At 32.2% G+C, this 22,184-nt stretch overlaps 1 non-coding gene across 1 annotated transcript; it reads left to right on the forward strand.

Annotated features, from left to right (window-relative positions):
- The first annotated feature begins 21,149 nt into the window (after positions 1–21,149).
- On the forward strand, positions 21,150–21,256 carry LOC139894971 (small nucleolar RNA R71). The gene has a single exon (XR_011775443.1). It is a non-coding gene; the product is annotated as a small nucleolar RNA R71 (small nucleolar RNA).
- Positions 21,257–22,184: the final 928 nt, after the last annotated feature.

A 22,184-nucleotide genomic window follows, 5' to 3' on the forward strand; every position in this document is an offset into this window, starting at 1 on the left:
TGAATTCTTGTAAACAATTCAAAAAAATTTGAGACTCAATATTACAGATTTTGCTTATCGTGTCAAAAATATTAAATCGCATCGAGAGTTTGATTTAAAATTAGTCAAAATTTTCCGGGTCATGACAGTACCTACCCGTTAAAGAAATTTTGTCTCGAAATTTGACAGAGGTCGTCATGGTCAACAACAAGAATGTTTTCATGACGAATATGAGTTGTAAAAATAGAGTTTTATCATCCTTGAGTAATATAGATAAAACAATTCGATTACGTGAAGAGTATGAGTGAAGCTATCACAAAAGAGTGAATGAGGAGAATAAGGATTCGCCTTATCTTTTGACGTAGTCAAGGTTGATTTTTGGAATTCAGGGAATTTAAAGAAAATCTTTGAATTTTGAAGGAGCATGACTAATGTTCTAAAAAGAAATTGCAATAGCATGATTTGATTTTTAAATTACCAGAATCACGGAAGATAGAACTATCAAGAATATATTTTCTTGATATGTTTAGAGGTTAATTAGAATAAAAGAGTTATGTAACATGGCACATGATGAGGATATGATCTGTGAACCGTCATCACGTTCCATTAGAAAATCAGCATGACTTACTGTAATATAACCACGTTGGCCCGGCGTCATTATATTATAATAACTCATGCTTCAACTCCCAACACTTCTCCAGAAATCATTCATAATTTAAACTCAAATTTTATAGAATAATAGAAACTAAAACAGTTTCTTTTATGATGTAACATAGATAGCACGAGGAGATCGATAATTTCGGATAAAGATATTTATGAAGGTATCTTCAGAAATATCGAAGATATTTATAACTAAAGATACGATGATATCTTAGAATTTAAGTACAGGTTTAGTCCTTGTGATTTGTCCACAGTCTCCTTCATAGTTTGCTCAATCCGTTTTTCAGTACCAAATTTTCTTTTGAGCTTGCTCAAGACACCATTCTTTATTATTAAGCTTTTGTCTATTAAGACTATCTATAGCTTTTGCTGCTTTATCAGCATTCAATGTTACCATATCTGAACCATTGGTTATCAGTCCGAGGGGTTTTCAAAAATTTGAAGGGTTTGAACACAGATGGTAATCGTCAAGATACAAATGATGTTTAGGATTGAATCAAGTGGCAAACTCGAAGAAATTTTTAGTTTCATATGTTATAATCAATATTTTAATACTTTTTAATTGTCCATAGTCAGTAGTCCAATGTTAGTAGTCCAATAGTCCGATAATATATATATAAATATGCATATCGTGTTAGAATTAACTAACACTATTATATATTGTCTTAATATAATTAAGACACATAGTATGCATATTATTTGAATCACCCACGACCCATTGTATACATCTCAGACTCGATCACAACCCATGGTATATATATTATTTTAGAATCAACCTCGACCCATTATATGCTAACTCGATCATTACCGCATATAGTGTCTTATGGTTATTCAAAATAATATATATAGATGATGTCAATATGATATGTCAAAACATTGTATAAGTGTCTATGGAGATCAAGGCATATATATACATAGTGTCTTACGAGTTTTATTAAGACTACAATATATTGTCGTAGACTTAACCACAACTACTATAAATTGTATTTCTACTAGGAAAGGATGTTAGCTAGGATATGGTTAGCATAGATTCTTACAAAATTTCACATAACAAATTAAATGGGTTTCTAACAAATTTTATTCTGTCTATAATTTTCTTCATTATGCCACTTGTTGAAAACTTAACTTGGATTCTGATCTGTCCAAAATCAGAAATTGAAATTAAATTTGAATGGAAATGTTTGTTCTTTGGTGAACGGATATATCTGTGGTTGTAAGGAGTATAGTTAATGATTGTTGAATCAGAATTGGAGAATGTACTGAAAGGACCCGTTCATACCGATTATAAACGATTCACAATAGTTGATTTCATCGAGAGGTACTTGACCTCTATATGATACATTTTACAAACATTGCATTCATTTTTAAAATACAAACTTTCATTACATCGAAAGTTGACGGCATGCATACCAATTCATAATATATCCAACTATAATTGACTTAATAATAATCTTGATGAACTCAACGACTCGAATGCAACATCTTTTGAAATATGTCATGAATGACTCTAAGTAATATATCTAAAATGAGCAAATGCACAACGGAAGATTTCTTTCATACCTAAGAATAAACATGCTTAAAAGTGTCAACCAAAAGGTTGGTGAGTTCATTAGTTTATTATAATCAATCTTTTCCATAATTTTAATAGACCACAAGATTTCATTTTTCATAAACATCATTCTCATATCAGGCATTTCGCAAACTGCATAGAGATAAAAATCATTCATATAGATTGAACACCTGGTAATCGACATTCACAAGATGCATATAGAATATCCCCATCATTCCGGGACATCCTTCAGACATGATAAATTTTGAAGTACTAAAGCATCCGCAACAATGGATGAGGCTTGTTGGACCCGATAGATCTATCTTTAGGATTCGCGTCAATTAGGGTGTATATTCCCGGATTCTTAGATTACCAGACTAAAAGGGGCATATTCGATTTCGATCATTCAACCATATAATGTAGTTTCAATCACTTGTGTCTATTTCGTCAAACATTTATAAAAGCAGCGCATGTATTCTCAGTCCCAAAAATATATATTGCAAAAGCATTTAAAAAGGGAGCAAATGAAACTCACTATACACTATTTTTTAGTAAAAATATTCATACGACGGAACTGAACAATGCAAGGTTGGCCTCAGATTCACGAACCTATATCAAGTATATATATTAACACGTATAATTAACATGTTATAATAATCAAACTAGTTTATATACATTACTCATTTAATTTAGTAATATATTTGTTATTTCAAAGGTTATATATATTTATTTTGTATATTAATATTTATACATATAGTTATACTAATACATATATATCTATATAATTATATTGTTAAATCAAAATTTGTTATATGTAAATATTTATGTAAATAATGTTATTATGTTTGTAGTAATAATAATACTGTAATAATAATAATATTAATGATAATAATAATGATATTAAAAAATAATGTAAATAAAATTATATATAAAAATCATGTTAATGAAAATAATAATAATGATAGTAATGATGATAATAATAATGATAGTTTTAATAATAATGATAATAATAATAATAATAATAATAATAATAATAATAATAATAATAATAATAATAATAATAATAATAATAATAATAATAATAATAATAATAATAATTCAAATAATAATAATAATCATAACGATAAGAAAATTGATAATACTTATCAAAATATTAATAATGATAAAAATAATAATAATTCTAATGATAGTAATAATTTTTAATTAGAAAGTTAATTTTAATGTTAATGATAATAACAATAATGTTAATAATAATAATATAATGTTTCTAATAACCATATTTAATTCATAATTACATTTATGTTTATATTTATAATTATAATTCTATTTCTTATTATTACCATTAAGCTCATGATCGAGATTGTGATCGTGATCATAATATTTTTATAACCTTACTTATGTCCATAAGAATATCTATATACTTATTATTTTTATTCTTTTAACCACAATCATATATATTAATCTCTTAGTGTATATAATTATCAAAAGCGCAGCGAGTCTATATCCTTTTATTGTCATCTTTATTATTCTCGTAGTAATATAATAATAATAATAATAATAATAATAATAATAATAATAATAATAATAATAATAATAATAATAATAATAATAATAATTTTAGAATACAACCTTTGAAGACAACAAGCTCCTAAAAATAAAATGCCATTGCTCGAGCTCGAACGCAAGACCTCATGCTTAACGAACACACCCTCAACCATTCCTCTGCTTTCTTATTTCTGTTCTAACTCCTAATTTAATTCTATTTAACCTGCTTCCTGTGTTCTTATTTTTCTTCTTCATTCGCGTAACCCGTCATTCCATATCAACACTTATCATTTAGCATTTTATTATTTTGGGCCTGCGAGCCCAATCTCTTTATATTAGTAGTTTATATATATATATTGGGCTTATAAGCCTTCTTGTCTATCACTATGGCCTGCGAGCCCAATTGTAGTGACCCAAAAATAATTGTTTACAGATCATTGAGCACACTCGTAGCAATTTGCAAATCATCATCGTCATTCTTTTCTCATTACTCTTATCATCGACCTTCTCCATTAATACGTAATATCACCTTATACTGTTCATCGTCTTCCATCTTTTTCCACTGTTCATCGTCATCGTCCAACTCCATATCATCATTCTCCTTCGTTTTAAATGGTAATAGAAATAATTTAATAGCAGTAGCCTGCAAATGGTTTTGTGGAAATGGTTCGAAATAGAAAACAAGAAGACAACAGAAATAAGTAATCGGTGGTGATGATTATCAATGGTGATGAAAGTTATGGTGGTGCAGTTGCTCATAACAGAGAAGAGAAGAAAAAAAAATAAGAATGAAAGAAACATGAAAACGGTTTGGGGTTCTTGATGGGTTTAATGGTGGTTTACGAAGAGAAGCAACAACAAGTTTAATGGTTTAATGGGGTTCGAACGGGACTGAAAGTATACCATAACAGTAGTAGTAAGCGATTAGAGATGGTGGTTTGGAGGTGAGGGTGATCGGTGGAAGGTGGGGATCGTGGTGAAGATGATAGTGTCGGTTAATCAAAAAAAAATATAGTTGTAGTGGGTTTGTAATGGTGACCGATGGTTTCACAAGAGTGATGATGTGTGGTTGTTTCAATGGTTGCAGCAGTCCATGATGGGGCTATTGTTTGATCTTCGTGATAGCAACAGGAGGTTGGCGAATTATGGTGGTTCAACGAAGAAGAAAGGTGAGGGAGAAAGTGGTGATCGATTGTTTCTGCCAACAGCAACAAAGAGTTTCAAGTGGTGGTGTTCGGGTTTCGAAAAGAAAACAATAACGATATGTTTGGGTCGATTCTTGATGATGGTTATGGGTTGATGATTTCATGAAGATGATAACTTTGGTGATCCTCTCACAAGAGAGAAACAAAATGGATGGTGGTCGTTGGTTCTCGGTCCAAAACACAGTCGCAGGTTTGAGTGGTTTAAGGAGGTGAAATGGTGGTTAAATGGAGGTAGTGTTGGATCTAATCGATCAAGTAGAAGAAGTAGAAGATGGTTTAAGTTGGTGTGGTTAAAGTTTACTGAAAATATACATGAAGAAAAAATATATAATAATAATAAAGTAGTATTACTATAATATAAATAAATCAAAGAATTTTTAAACGTGTAATAATAGTATTTAATATCTGCCGACAGTTTATAGGGGTATATTTCGTACCCCGTTGTTAAACAGTGGCAGAAGAAAGTCTTCAGAAAAATCTCGAATTTTTAGATTAACTATATTTATTTATTTTGGTCATTATGGTATAAAATTCGGTCATTACCTATTAAATAAAAATTACATTAATTATTCACTCCCAACCCCAAGTAAAATATAAAAAAATGTTAAAATTTATTACATAACCTCTAAATATTTTATTAATAAGCCTAAATTTTATAAAACTCATTTTCGGATCACCGTTTATTTTAAAATCATATAAGTTCGAATTTAACTTGCTTAATATCAATCGAAACATCAAACGAGTATTAAAAACATTTAATATTTATTTTTAATATACTTTGTTTATATATATAGATATATTTTAAATAATAATTATTATAGTATCCTATTTTTATTTTATAAATTTTTAATAAGAACATATAATACTTCAAATTATATTTCAAATTATTATATATATATACACATACACACACACATATCTATTTACAATTAATTGTTCGTGAATCGTCGGAGATAGTCAAAGGGTAATTGATTACATGAATATAGTTCTAAAATTTTTGAGACTCAACATTACAGACTTTGCTTATCGTGTCGAAATCATATAAAGATTAAGTTAAAATTTGGTCGGAAATTTCTGGGTCGTCACATGTACAATGTAATGTATTAATGTGAATTCTAAATATTTCTCGGGTATTACCTACCCGTTAAAATATTTTCACAATTAACAGTTTATGCACAGAATTTTGTTACAATCTATATGAAAATATACATACATATATATTTTCTTCAGATGTAACTATGGATTTAATGAATTAATATAGTATTAAATTCATTTGATTTACGATTGAAGCGAGAATAAATAATCTCTAAAACTTTTTAGAAATCACATATTCTCCATGGAATATTTCCCCAATGAAATTATGAATCAATACTTCATCGTTTATTGTTGTTGGTACTCCTTGGTATCTATGGTGCGTGTGATGTTGATGTTCGTGGTGCATATTGTGATGTTGATGCGTGTGAGGCTACTGATGCTGGTGGTACTGTTGGTGCTGGTGTTGATGGTGATTCCTGTAAGTTGTGCATCGTACTCTCTAAAGCTACTACTCAAGCACGAAGTTCGTTGACTTCTTTTATTACTCCGGGATGATTGGCGGTTGGAACGAGTGGATGAATAAAGTTTAGAATATGAAATATTATATAATCGTGGCGAGATACTCTGGAAATGAGAGTGAAGATGGTGTTTCGAACTGGTTCATCGGTAAGTGATTCAGGTTCTTCACCAAGAGGGAAATTTGGTTGGTGGAAAGGATCGCCTTCTTTTTGCCTCCGTTGATTAAGTCGACTACGAACCCATCACCAATTCATATAGAATTGAAGACAACTAATTGGTTGATCCATTCCTGTTACACTGCTTTCGAAGCTCAGGTGAATATCCATATCGGAATAGCTATTGGAATCCGAGGGACTCAAACTAGTTGCAGACTCCATCTTACATGGTCAGATAAAAGATGTTTCGATATGAAATAAATTCCGAATATCAGATGATATTCTAACTACATAGAATACCTATATGTAGTACAGAAGATTCCGTAGATTACGGAGGAACTTTCGGAAGCTGTCAGGCAAAGTTTACAGTAACAGATATGCTAAGATATGAATTTATCTATACACTATCTATGCAATCAATGCAGTAAGACGTGTTTAGACTAAGAATGATAAGCAGGTAATTTTCGACACGAAATGATAAACAAAACTTTTTACTTGCAGACACGGTCGAAGTCCAGACTCACTAATGCATCTTAACAACTATCAATTAGACACACAAATACAAGACCTGGTTCGCTAAGACCACCGCTCTGATACCACATATAACGACCCGTCCAAATCTAGCCTGGATGAAGTCATCAACATCTGGTCTCATTACGAGGTACTGACCTCTATATGATAAGTCTTACAAACATTGCATTCGTTTAAAAGACAAACTCATTTCAAAATATAACCTTTTGATACAAATGATATATGATTCCTGTAATATGAATGACTAATCTGTGACGACTCGAAAATTTTCGACCAAATTGAAACTTAAATCTTATATGATTTCGACAAGATAAGCAAAGTCTATAATGTTGTGTTACAAAATTTTGAACTATTTCATATATTCAATTGACCTTCAACCATTCCCGACGATTCACGAACAACTATTTGTAAATAGATATGTGTATATATATATATATATATTCATGGTAATTGGAATTATAATTTGAAATATTATATGTTGTTGTTATTAAAATTAATTATGTAAAATAAAATAAAAATAGGATATTATAATAATTATTATTTACAACATATCTATATATAAATAAATTGTATTAAAAATAAATATTAAATAATTGTAATACTCGTTTGATGTTCCGATTGATATTAAGTAGAATTCAAAGTTATATGATTCTAAAATAAACGGTGATCCGAAAATGAGTAATATAAATTTTAGGCTTATTAAAAATGTATTTAGGAACTATTTGTTGAATTTTAAAACTTTTTATATTTTACTTGGGGTTGGGAGTGAATAATTAATGTAATTTTTATTTAATAGTTAATGATCGAATTTTATACCATAATGACCAAAATAAATAAATATAGTTAATTTAAAAATATGGGATTTTTCTGAACACTTTTATCCGCCACTGATTTCGCACGATACACAGTCCGGGAGAAATGTCGGCAGATAAATCCAATTAGGAGGCTGTTAAATATTTGAATTATTATTATTCTAATTACACGTTTCTTATTATTGACTTATTCTTTATGATTGTATTATATATATCTTATTATATTGCATTAGCCTACCATCTTTATATCACAAAACCGAACCCATCTTCAAATAATCACCATAACTATTTCCTTAATTCTTTTGTGAACGGATGTTATGCGAGGTGTATATGAAATAGCTTATATTTTACTAGGAAAAACTATTAAATACGATACAATTTTACACAAGATATTTATTTATTTATAGAATGGATATACCTAAACCTTGCTACAACACTTATAGGCAGTGTACCTAATCGTACAGTAGTGTAGTTTTTAGTAAGTCCGGTTCGTTCCATAGGGAAATCTTTTAAACAAAGCTTAACGCTATATTAGTTTAAATTATAAAAATACAAATATATATATAAGTAATATTATTATTATAAAAGGGGGTTTTTACCGTTTAATGACCGGTTTGTTGATTTTTAAAACTTTTGTCGCAGTTAAAACCTAATGTAAAATATTAAATAAATAAAAGACTTAATTTAAAGCGTAAAATAAATAACGATAATGAAATTGCGATAAATAAAAGTGCGTTAAAATAAAATAATTAAAGAGTACGAAAATTAAAAGTGCAATTAAATACAATAACAATAAATAAAAGTGTAATAATTAGAAGTGCAATTAAATATGAAAATAAAGGAATTATGCTTATTTAAACTTCCGTAATCATGATGTTTGACGTGTTGATTTTAGTTTATTCCCATGGGTTAATTGTTCTTTGTCCTGGATTATTCAATATGTCCGTCTGGTTTTTGCCCATAACAGTCCATCAGTCATAAATATAAAGTGCGAGTGTCCTCGTCAAATTATCCTTATACCCGAAGTCAAATATTCCAACTAATTGGGGACTTAAACTGTAACAAGGTCTTAATACTTTGTTTAATAATTACACCAGGATATCGACTGCGTGTAACCCAAGTTTTTAATACTTTGTTATCAATTATGCCAAGTGTCCTTGTACATAATTTCACCCCTGTTTTAATAATTCCATAGACTATTAATCCATTCCCGTGTCCGGTTAAATGAACGATTATTCGTACATATAAATATCCCGCCCATCGTGTCCGATCGAGTGTATATGGTTATTTATAGGGACGTCCAATTGTAAATCTTTATATTAAAATTAACAAACTATCATTTAGTTAAACAAATATAAAGCCCATTAATAGCCCATAGTCTAATTTCCACAAGTGTCGTTCTTTTGTCCAAACACCAATTAGTGTACAAAGCCCAATTACCCAAATTTATATATTTAGCCCAACATCATGATTACTTCGATTTAAATAAGCATAATAATAACTTAGCTACGAGACATTAATGTAAAAAGGTTGAACATAACTTACAATGATTAAAAATAGCGTAGCGTTACACGGACAGAATTTCGACTTACACCCTTACAACATTCGCTAACATACCCTTATTATTAGAATTTAAAATTAAAATTAAAATTATAATATATATATATATATATATATATATATATATATATATATATATATATATATATTTTACGTATGATGAATGAGGAGAAAAAGATGTGTTTGATGTTCACCAAACTGCGAATTTTATAGGCATGTGGGCTGGAAAAGGGGCTCATGCGATCGCATGATTTTGCTCTTCAAGGCCATGCAATCGCATGGCCAGCTGGGGAGGCTCACATGTCTTTGTTTTTTCTGCCGACGGTTTTTATAATATAATATAATATATATATATATTAATTTTAAGAATTAATTATATATTATATTATATTCATGTGCATAGTTGACTTGTAATTTTTAGTCCGTTGCGTCGAGCGTTGAGAGTTGACTCTGGTCCCGATTCCGGATTTTCGAACGTCCTTGCGTATAATTTAATATCTTGTACTTTGCGTTTTGCTTCTTGTACTCTTGTAATTTTGAGACGTTTCTTATCACTAATTAGAACCACTTTGATTGTATTTTGTACTTTTGAGCTTTTTGGTCGTTTGCGTCTTCAATTCGTTGAATCTGTCTTTTGTCTTCACCTTTTATTATTTAAAGGAATATCACTTGTAAATAGAACAATTGCAACTAAAAGCTTGTCTTTCTTGAGGGATAATGCTATGAAATATATGTTCGTTTTTAGCATTATCAAATATTCCCACACTTGAGCGTTGCTTGTCCTCAAGCAATATAGTCTTGAAATATACTAGAATCACTTCTTTATTCTTCACACTTTGTACATCAGTGATTTCTATACGGCGATATGAACAATGGTAGTAACGATGTGGTTTACAGTCTCACATGACTATGAAAATTTAGATCCATTAAGGAAATTGGATCTTTATGAAAACATTTGATCTTTTGAAAATTAAATCTAGCTTTTACCCTAGATAAGTTTTCCGGAATATCCCTTCACCGATGTTTGCAAATTGTTTTTGTGGGTTTGGTGGGTTTCAGATTTGAAAATTTTAGTTCAAAACTTGCGGTTTTGTATCACCCACTTGCTAACCTTGTATTGGGAAAACAACACGTCCAGTATACTTGTTCTGTATATTACCTTTCAGTAAACTACCGTCCGGTTGTAAAGGAAAGCGTTGAACAAGCAACTGTTAAGGCAATGTCCCCTGACATGCTTTTAATTATGGTCTAGAACGTATCGGATGCAATTACTATTCTTGGTAGGAGCAATAGTAAAGCTCACCCTTATAATTTTTCTTCAGTCTGGCACAAGGTCCTGTCTTTGACAATGCTATGCAACCACCGTTCTTACGGTTGACACCCGATTTGGTTCAGGTGACCTAATGAATTCCAGGTGAATTTCTAGGATTTTACATTCAATGGTAATGAACGCATTGAAAATGGGTTTTCAGAAAACAAATCGGTTTGCAATTTTGATCAAAATATTTTCTCGTTCAAGCTCGAGTTTAGATATCATCGAATTCCATGAGTTTGTAATTCTCAATCTTTAAGGTCAATCTCAAGGATTGAGTAAAATCAGTCTTAAAAGCTGATTTTTGATCTTTAAGGAGATTATCCTTTCTAGGGATCTGATTCATTAGTCTTATCCAGCTAATTTGCACGGTGTCCTCCCCATTTTACAAGACAGATCCTCTCATGGTTATGATAAGTCTGACCACTTGGCGACCTTGTTTTATGCTGAGGTCCGTGGATTTCCTGCTGATTTTAGTGATGATTTTCTAGATTTTTCGTCAACCTACAGCTGGTCTGGACGACAACTTCATGACCTAAATCAAGAAGCGCGTTTCTTTTTCGGAAGACTTTACTTCCTTTTAATGATGGAATTGATTCATCGTGTAGATCCATCTTTCTTTCAAATATATTATAAAAAATCGGGTAAAACTGATTAGTTTAGTCTAAAGCAAAAGCATCTTCAGTTATTTGTACAAAAATATGTGATATATGTTCAAAATAACTTGGTAAATTTTCTCACACTTGGCTTTTATTTTCTTTTATTTGCCTTTTTATTGTCCTCTATTCCATTTTAAATGAATTCTAACATTTTGCTTTGTTTCTCAATTTATGTCCTTTCTGAGGTAACAATAATTTCGGTGTTAACACCTAGTTTTATCGTTCATAAATATATATAAACATGATTTTGAGTTCATTTAATTGAAAATTTTGAAAAATTTTACTAGAATTGGGTAGTCAGTATATAAGACTAGGGCTGTTCTTTATTATCAGAGAGCACTAGATTCTAATACAACTACTGCTTTACTAGTATTTTTAATGGTAACCAAGTGTTTAAATAAAAAATTTTTAAAATCTCGAAAGAATTTAACCCCTTCCCACACTTAAGATCTTGCAATGCCCTCATTTGCAAGAAATCAGTAATATTTTAAATTATTGAGGGTGATTAGCGTAGAAAAATGATTAAATTTTACCAAAATTTCCAAACATATTGGCATTTGTTTGCTGAATGATAAATGGTGCACATCATTTGTTCATTCCGTCTTGTTGTTTCATCACATTTGTTTTTTGTTTAGTCGTCAAAAGTACTAGCTTTTGCTGAACTTAATGCCAGTCTTTGAAAATGCGCTGTTTTACCCTGTTTTGTACAATTGACAATATACATACAATATAAATATAAACATGCATGACAATTTGAAATGGGACTTAATATCCCACTTTCAAATCCTAAATGTGAAATATTAGTACACAATAATAATAAAAATGCTAAAAATTGCATAAATATATCCAATAACATAAGTTTTGACATGAGAAAGTAAAAAGATAAAAACATAAAAATCATAAAAATAACCAATGGAACCAAATCAGTCTGGATAGGGGTTCCAGTTCATCTCGTCAGGTGGGTTCCATTGTTGGTTATAGGTGTTCTGATAGGCTTGGTTATAGTCATACCGGTTAAAGGGTGGTCGGATGTCGGGGCTGTGTGGCGGAAAATGAGCAGGTCGAGTAGGCACGTAGTTATTTGGTACCTGATATGATAGCTGGCTCATGATTTGGTGCTGATGAACTAACCAGCTATCGTGTTGGCGTCGCCTATAGTCCTCGTATACTCGCTCGGAGTTCCACTGCTCGTACATACTTTGTCTTGCCGTGTTCGTCATTGCTTCCTCATCTATATGAACGTGGACGTCAAGAATAGCATCTCGAAACACATCCCTAATGTCTTCCGCTTCCTCCATTTCCTCATCTGAGCCTCTCTCTACCTGAGGATGATTACCTTCATAGGGAACTGCCTGGTTGCGTCTACTCTTCAATACCTTAGCACCCGCATAAACCCGCAATCCTATGGTCTCATCCTGTTCTCTACAAACCTGTAATAGACCCCCCCTGGTTCCTATCAACACCTAAATACTCTCCAATGAGAGTAACAAAAATACCTCCTCCTATTATACTACCGTCCTGCATTCCTTCTACCATTTTAGATAAATAAAAACCAACACAGTATGGGATATTAAGAAAAGCTTCTCGGTTCTCGAATACACTTTAGGTAAAATAAATCATGTAAGGTCATTTTCTCCTTATTGTGACCTCTCTGTGTAATCGAGTTAGCCAAAAATCTATGAATTACACGAAGCTCGGCTTTGTTAATATGTAAGTAGGAGTGTTTTCCTCCCAGTGTAAAAACATTATAGTTTGACATACGCCTCCAAACGGCGTTCGCGTCAAAGTTCCTATCTACCCTTTCACCACGATAAATCAAACTCATACAATCGGGTAGTAGCAATTCACTAGGAGTGTAAATCTGTAATGCCCTGGCCATGTCCATCATGGACATCCTGTACATCCTACCGCCAAGGATAAATCTAAGAAAACTTCTATCATCTAACCTATCTACATCTACATTTAACGCTATAGTACTCATCAACTCAACACACCATTCCTTATATACAGGTCTACGAATGGTGAAAAGACGTTCCCAATCTGTAAAAGAAGAACTGCCATACCTTTGAATCAAATGATGTGTAACACGATCAGCTAGATGGACAGTTTCCAAAGGATTCCAATCAATTACCCTCGGCACCTCTACCACTTTTGTTACCAATTTAAATTTATTACTTTGATATGCCGGGTAATCTCTCCATCGTCTATCGAATCTCAGATTAGGATGCAATGTGTGTTCAGGAATCGTTGGGTATTCTACAGGCGGATGCATCGAAAATACTATGAATTCATTAGGTAACTGTAGTGGATCATAATAAGGTACATGTTGATCAGGCTGATGTTGTTGTTCCTGTTGTGGTACTTGTTCGGGTTCTGGCTCGTATTGCATTTCTGGTTCTGGTTCTAAAGCTGGAGCAGGTCGTCTAGATGATGATGATCCTGAACCTCCAGTATCGGCTTTCTGCAAAACACATTAAACACAAAATTTGTGCATTCAAATATGCATTAGTGTTAGCAAAATAACAACTTAAATTAACCACAATAACATGTTAAATCAAACTTAAACTTATACGCATTTTCACAATTTTTACAATTCTACACTTTTTCAAATAAGCACATATGAAAATGTAGACAAAGTTCATAAGCGTTTAACTCAAATAACATGTCAAAATAGTCATTACTAGCAATTAAACAAGTCTCAAATGGCAAATATATCAAATTAATCATGTTCATGAATTTTGCACCTAAAAAGTCCACTTTAATCTTCAAAAATCATGTTTAGGATCAATATTTGGATCATTTAGCTACCTAAACATGTTACACTACTCAATTTAGCAATAATTCATGACAAAAATCGGCCATAACCTGTTTATATCAAAAAGCCCCAAATTGCTCAAGAACACAAACCCTAGATTTCTAAAAATTTTGAAGTTTTTGGCTTCAAATCATGTTAAATAGCATCAATCTAGGTTATACATGCATAAAATACTAACAATTTAACACTAATTACACTAGAAATTAACAAAATTGCATTAGGTAAAATATTAGTAATTTTTACAAAAACTAGCAAATTTATGAGTTTAGGGGTGTAATTTTTACCTTTTTGATGAAGAATGCGAATCTAGGCATGATTAGAGCAAGAAATTTGACGAATTACGGTGAAAATTTGGTGAAATTTGGTGAAGTTTTGAGAGAGTTTCGTGTATGTGTGTGTGTTGTGGTTGAAGAACAGCTCGCTGAGAGTTTTTGATCCTGGCCAGTTTTTCAGCTCCATGCGATCGCACGGAGTTGAAGTGTAAACCCCATGCGATCGCATGGGAGTCCGGGTACAGTGAAAATTGCTTTTTTTTTATATAAAAACTTATACTTAATAAAACATAAAATTAATAAAAATTTTAAAAATTTGTTTCTTTTTAGGATGAGGGTGTTTCGGATCGTTGTCCTAGTCCGTCCCTCGACAAAATTTTAAAATTTGTCAATTCAAAGCGCGGTTTTAAAAGTAAAGATTTTTGGGTTTTTTAATATTTTTGGCATACTTTAATTCAATAAGATTAAAAATAATGATAATAAAAGTTCTCGCCCCTCCCTTGGGTAGAGCAATTTCGGTTCAACGACCTAGTCTTCAACTCACGACGAATTTTAAAAATCATATTTTTAACTTAGCAAAATAAAGTAAATTTTTGTTTTTAAATTCACACCAAACTTAAATTTAAGATGCATAAAATTAAAAATTCATATTAATAAAATTTAAAAATTCACACTAAACTTATATTTTGTTTTTATACATACAAACTTATATTATAAATATTAATTTTCCAAATATTTACAATTTTAAAGAAGTTTACAATATTAATTTAATATTTATATATTAATTTTAAAAACAAAGTAAAAATAAAATTAAAAATCTTTTTGGTCTTTTATCCCACTTTAATCAATCAAATATTATCAAAAATATACGCCCCTCTTTTCGGTAAAGTAATTTTGGTTCCATGACCTAGTTTAACTCATGATGAATTTTTGAAATATTTTGGGTTGATTGATTAAAGATATTTATACCTTACGAATAAATGGTAAATTTCGCAGTGATGTAGTAAATTTTTGTATGATATCAATAATTTCGGTCGCAAGACCTAATTTTATTGAATACCAATTTAATACTTTATAGCGAACGATTTAGCGTTTATTATCAAAAGGTTAAAAATAAAAATAAAAATAAAAACTGTACATACTTACCTGCGAAATAGATTTCTTAGTGATATGCTCTAGCCCACTCATAAGATAGTCGGACTAATTGGTTTTCCATGGCTACATAGGCGTAACCTCGAGCATTCAACGTTTTTTCTTCTAAACATATGAACGGTCCGTCTCTGCATAGAGTAACAAATTCGGTATTTGAATAGGTTTGATTATTTGAACATTTACCTTCGTGTGACCATTTTCCGCATTTGTGACATCTTTCAAGATGTCGTGCTCTCCTTTTTGCTGCGGATTTTGATTTTCCTTTACCAAATTGTAACTTATTATTTTCGCATCTGGATTCTTTTCTTACTCCGTCCAATTTACCTCTGATTAATGATACTATTTCACTTGGAAGGGTGTCATTATTACGTTTAGTGATCAAAGTGTGTAGCATTAGACCATGGTTTAATTCACAGGAAGTCTTCATCTCGCAAAACCTAAAAAAATAAAAATTCAGAATGGGGGGAAAAGACTAGTTCTTTAGGGTCTGCTAGGGAAAGACCATTCGGGTTCCATTTTCGAGAACTACACGAAAACAGAAAATCTAACTCTAACAGAAATACATATTATCCTTTAAAGACTTGATTCTCCCCACACTTAGTTAGCTGTGGTGTCGAAATTGTGATTAACTTCGTTGTCGACTTCCATCGGACTATCTATGTAATGTTTAACTCTGTGACAATTAACCTTAAATTCAATCCCATTTGAATTTATCAATTCTACTGTTCCGTATGGGAAAACTCTTTTGACTATAAATGGTCCAGACCATCTTGATTTCAATTTTCCAGGAAATAGCTTGAATCGTGAATTGAAAAGAAGAACTCTGTCTCCTTCTTTAAATTCTTTTGAACTTCTGATTCTTTTATCATGCCATTTCTTCGTTCTTTCCTTATAGATCAACGAATTTTCGTATGCTTCTTGTCTTAATTCTTCTAATTCGTTTAATTGACTTAACCGTAGATGTCCAGCTTCATGTAAATCAAGATTACATGTCTTCAAAGCCCAAAATGCTTTGTGTTCAATTTCTACTGGAAGATGACATGCTTTTCCGTAAACGAGTTTAAAAGGTGTGGTACCAATTGGAGTTTTGTAGGCTGTTCTAAAAGCCCAGAGTGCATCCTCTAATTTAATGGACTATTCCTTCGGATTTGATCCTACGGTTTTCTCTAGAATACGTTTTAAAGCTCGGTTAATATTTTCAACTTGTCCACTTGTTTGTGGATGATAAGCAGTGGAGGTTTTATGAGTTACTCCATATCTTTTAAGAACTTTCTCAAGTTGGTTATTACAGAAATGAGTTCCCCGATCACTTATTAAAGCTTTCGGTGTTCCAAATCTTGCAAAAAGACGTTTTAAAAAGTTGACTACAACTCGTGCATCATTAGTTGGGAGAGCTTGTGCTTCCGCCCATTTAGATACATAATCAATGGCTACGAGAATGTAGAGATTATTATGAGATTTTGGAAATGGACCCATAAAGTCAATACCCCAAATGTCAAATACTTCACATACTTGAATGACATTTTGTGGCATTTCATCACGTTGACTTATTTTTCTGGCCCTTTGACATGCATCACAGGATTTGCAAAGAATGTGTGCGTCTTTGAAAATTGTAGGCCAATAGAATCCAGCATCATAAATTTTTCTTGCTGTGAGTTGAGGCCCATAATGCCCTCCTGTTGGTCCTGTGTGACAATGTTTTAAAATTTTACTAGCTTCATCTCCGAATACACATCGGCGTATTATTCCATTGGGACAACTTTTAAACAGATGTGGATCTTCCCAGAAATAGTGTTTTATTTCACTAAAGAATTTCTTTCATTTTTGGTACGACAATCCTTTTTCAAGGAATCCACATACTAAATAGTTTGCATAGTCTGCAAACCATGGAATTTCATTATAATCTATCTTCAATAGATATTCATCAGGAAAGTTGTCTTGTATGGCCGATTCATTTAGAACTTCTAATTCAGGATTTTCAAGACGAGAAAGATGATCAGCGGCGAGATTTTCTGCTCCTCTTTTATCTCGGATTTCAATATCGAACTCTTGTAAGAGTAAGATCCAACGGATTAATCTTGGTTTGGCATATTGTTTCGAAAATAGGTATCTAAGAGCAGAATGGTCGGTATAGACCACCGTTTTTGCTAGAACGAGATATGATCAAAATTTGTCAAAAGCAAAGACAATAGCAAGGAGTTCTTTTTCAGTAGTTGTATAATTTGTTTGTGCTCCTTGTAACGTCTTACTAGCATAATAAATAGGTTGAAATCGTTTTTCAATCATTTGTCCTAAAACGGCTCCTATTGCAAAATCACTTGCATCGCACATTAGTTCAAACGGTAGATTCCAATTTGGAGTTATCATGATCAGCGCATTAGTGAGTTTCTCTTTAAGAATATTAAAATATTTGATACATTCATCTGAAAAGATGAATGGAGCATCCTTTTCTAGGAGTTTATTCATAGGAGTGGCAATTGTAGAAAAATCTTTTATGAAACGTCGGTAAAAACCGGCATGCCCTAGAAAACTCCTAACTCCTCTAACATTGGTGGGATGTGGAAGTTTAGCAATTACATCTACTTTAGCTCTATCCACTTCAATTTCTTCCTTTGAAATTTTATGTCCAAGAACGATGCCTTCTTTAACCATGAAATGGCATTTCTCCCAATTAAGTACTAGATTTGATTGTTCGCATCTAATAAGCATTCGTTCAAGATTAACTAGACATGATTCAAATGTATCACCGAAGACTGAAAAGTCATCCATGAAAACTTCCATGCATTCTTCTATCATGTCGTGAAAAATTGCCATCATGCACCTGTGAAAGGTTGCAGGGGCATTGCAAAGTCCAAATGACATGCGTTTGTAAGCAAAAGTACCATAAGGGCACGTGAATGTGGTTTTCTCTTGATCCTCGGGTGCTATTGGAATTTGAAAATATCCGAAAAAACCATCAAGAAAACAATAGTAACTATTTCTGGCTAATCTTTCCAACATTTGATCAATAAAAGGTAAGGGAAAGTGATCTTTTCTGGTGGCGTCATTTAATTTTCTATAATCAATACAAACACGCCATCCTGTTACAGTCCTAGTAGGAATAAGCTCATTTTTCTCATTTGTAATGATAGTCATGCCACCCTTTTTAGGCACGCATTGAACTGGGCTTACCCATGGACTATCAGAAATTGGATAAATTAAACCTGCATCTAGCAGTTTAATAATTTCTTTCTTAACAACATCTTGCATGTTAGGATTTAGTCTTCTTTGGCGTTGTACATGCGTTTTATGACCTTCTTCCATAAGGATTTTATGTGTGCAATACGAAGGACTTATTCCTTTAATATCATGAATCTTCCATGCAATAGCTGGTTTATGAGCTTTTAACAGAGAAATGAGTTGAGATTTTTCATTTTCAGTAAGAGAAGACGATATTATTACAGATAATTCAAATTCACCATGTAAATAAGCATATTTCAAATGGTTTGGAAGTGGCTTTAACTCTAATATCGGAGGTTCTTCTATCGATGATTTATATCGATATCTGTCTTCTTCTTTTAGCATTTGAATTTCTTCTGTTGTTGGTTCATATCCATTGGCCATAAGTGTAGCTAACATTTCAGTTTCATCAATTAGTTCAGTTCCTTCTCCTAAAGAACATTCTCCTGTTCCTTGTAATTCTGGAAATTCTTCTAATAATTCTGCATGTGAATCTATAGTTTGAATATAATAACATGTATCATCTGCAGATTTTAGTTGTTGCATTGCTCTATCAACTGAAAAGGTAACACTCTCGTCCTCTATACTTAGGGTCAGTTTCTTACCAAACACGTCTATCATTGCTTTAGCCGTGTTTAAGAATGGTCTTCCTAATATGAGAGAAACTTGAGAATCTTTTTCCATGTCCAGAACAACAAAATCTACTGGAAATACTAAAGTACCAACTTTAACTACCATGTTCTCCATTATCCCTCTAGGATATTTTATTGATCTATCGGCTAGTTGTATACTTATTCTTGTTGGTTTCAATTCTTCAAGGTCTAGTTTAGCGTATAGTGAATACGGCATTAAATTTATACTAGCACCTAAGTCTACCAATGCTTCTATTGAACTAAGACTACCCAGAAAACATGGAATTGTGAAACTTCCTGGATCAGATAATTTTTCTGGTATCTTATTCAACAGCACTGCAGAACAATTAGCATTCATAGTAACAGCAGAGAGTTCTTCCATTTTCTTTCTATTTGTGATTAGATCTTTCAGAAATTTAGCATATCTAGGCATTCCTGAAATCACATCAATGAAAGGAAGATTTACATTTATCTATTTAAACATATCCAAGAATTTGGATTGCTCGGCTTCAAGTCTCTCTTTTCTCATTTTACTCGGGTAAGGAAGTGGTGGTTGGTATGGTTTAACATAAGGTTTAGCCTTAACTATGTTATCTTCATTAACCTTTTCAACTACCGGTTCTTTTTCCTTATTTTGTTCAGGTTGTGGTTCTTGTGGAGTAGGAATAGTTTCATCAGAAATTACAGGTATTTCAGGTGGTTTAAGTGTAATACAACTTCTCGTGGTAATGGCTTTAGCTGTTTTATTTCGGGGGTTAGCATTTGTATCACTAGGTAGACTTCCCGATTTTCTTTCACCTATTAACCTTGCTAGGTTACTTACTTCTTGTTCCAAATTTTGAATAGAAGCTTGTTGATTTCTAAATGCTTGAGCATTTTGTTCATTGGTTTATTTCTGAGATGTGAAAAACTGCGTTTGAGATTCAACTAGCTTCGTCATCATATCTTCTAAATTTGGCTTTTTATCATCGGTTTGTGGTGGTTTGTTTTGAAAATTAGGTCTTTGCTGATTGTAAGTATTATTGGATACTTGTTGATTACTAGGACCTTGTTGATTGTTGTATGGAACATTTCGGTTATAATTCTAATTTTGATTGTAGATTGGTCTTGGCGGTTGATAATTATTCTGATAATTATTTCCAGGCCTTTGGTTTATGTATGAAACATTCTCTCTTTGTTCCATTGTTAGTTCAATACTGAGACAATCTTTTGTCAAATGTGGTCCTCCACACTGCTCACAACTAATTCGTATTGAGTGAATATCTTTAGTCATCTTTTCCATTCGTCTCTCTACAGCATCAATCTTTGCAGAAATGGAATATAAGTCATGGCTAGAATCGGCTCTAGCTGCTTTAGATGATCTAACGATATCTTTTTTTTGGTGCCACTCATGTGAGTTGGAAGCAGTGTTATCAATAATTTTGTAAGCATCAGTTTCTGTTTTCTTCATAATAGAACCACCAGCTGCTATATCGATGTCTTTCCTTGTTGTGATGTCGCATCCTTGGTAGAATATTTGTACTATTTGACAAGTGTCTAAACCATGTTGCGGACATCCTCTCAATAATTTTCCAAATCTTGTCCATGCTTCATATAGAGTTTCATTTGGTTTCTGTGTGAACGTAACAATTTCTCCTTGAAGTCTTATGGCTTTAGATGCCGGAAAGAATTGTTTAAGAATTTTTCAACTAAAACGTCCCATGTATCAATCGCCCCTTCAGGTAACGATTCCAACCAATCTTTGGCTTCTCCCTTTAAAGTCCAGGGAAATAACATGAGATATATCTGTTCATCCTCCACTTCTCGGATTTTAAATAGAATGCAGATCCTATTAAAGGTACAAAGATGTTCATTTGGATCTTCCTTCGGCGCACTACTAAATTGGCATTGATTAGTAACCATGTGTAGAATTTGTCCTTTGATTTCATAATCTGGCGCATTAATGTCTGGTTGAGTAATTGCGTGACCTTGGCCAGTGCGTTTAGCTCTCATTCGGTCTTCCATACTTAAAGGTTCCAGATTTTCCATGATTGAATTTGTTGAATCTGAATCATTAGAGGATTCTGATTTAATGGTTCGTTCCTCAACAATCTCTGTTTGAATGATTGGTGGTTCCGGAGGAAAGATTAGTGGTTCAGGATCTATGAATTGTCCCTGAATATTCTCCGGATTCTCAATTGTGAGGTCGGGTTCAAAAAATAGATTATCGGAAATTTGAATTGGAGTACTTGGTCGACTGGATGACGATTCTAAAGAAAAATCAACGGCGATAATATTAGCTAGATGTCTTGATCGAGTTACAGGTGGTGAACTTACAAAAGGTGGTGAACGTTTTGCTCGGTGCATTCACTGAATATCCTATTAGTTTTTTAAAAAGAAAGAAAAATTATATAAGTTATCCAATTAATAGACTTTTCTGATTTTGCCCACGTTTCGAATAGCCAAAAGATGCAGCAGAGGGGCATGATTCGTTTGGTCTCAATATAATTGAGTACTGTTTGGCTCCAATAACCCGGTCCACGTACAAATCCAACTATTACTACGAACCAGAAAATTTTGATGTCTATCAATTT

The sequence above is a fragment of the Rutidosis leptorrhynchoides genome, chromosome 2, assembly GCF_046630445.1.
Source record: "Rutidosis leptorrhynchoides isolate AG116_Rl617_1_P2 chromosome 2, CSIRO_AGI_Rlap_v1, whole genome shotgun sequence".
Taxonomy (NCBI): domain Eukaryota; kingdom Viridiplantae; phylum Streptophyta; class Magnoliopsida; order Asterales; family Asteraceae; genus Rutidosis; species Rutidosis leptorrhynchoides.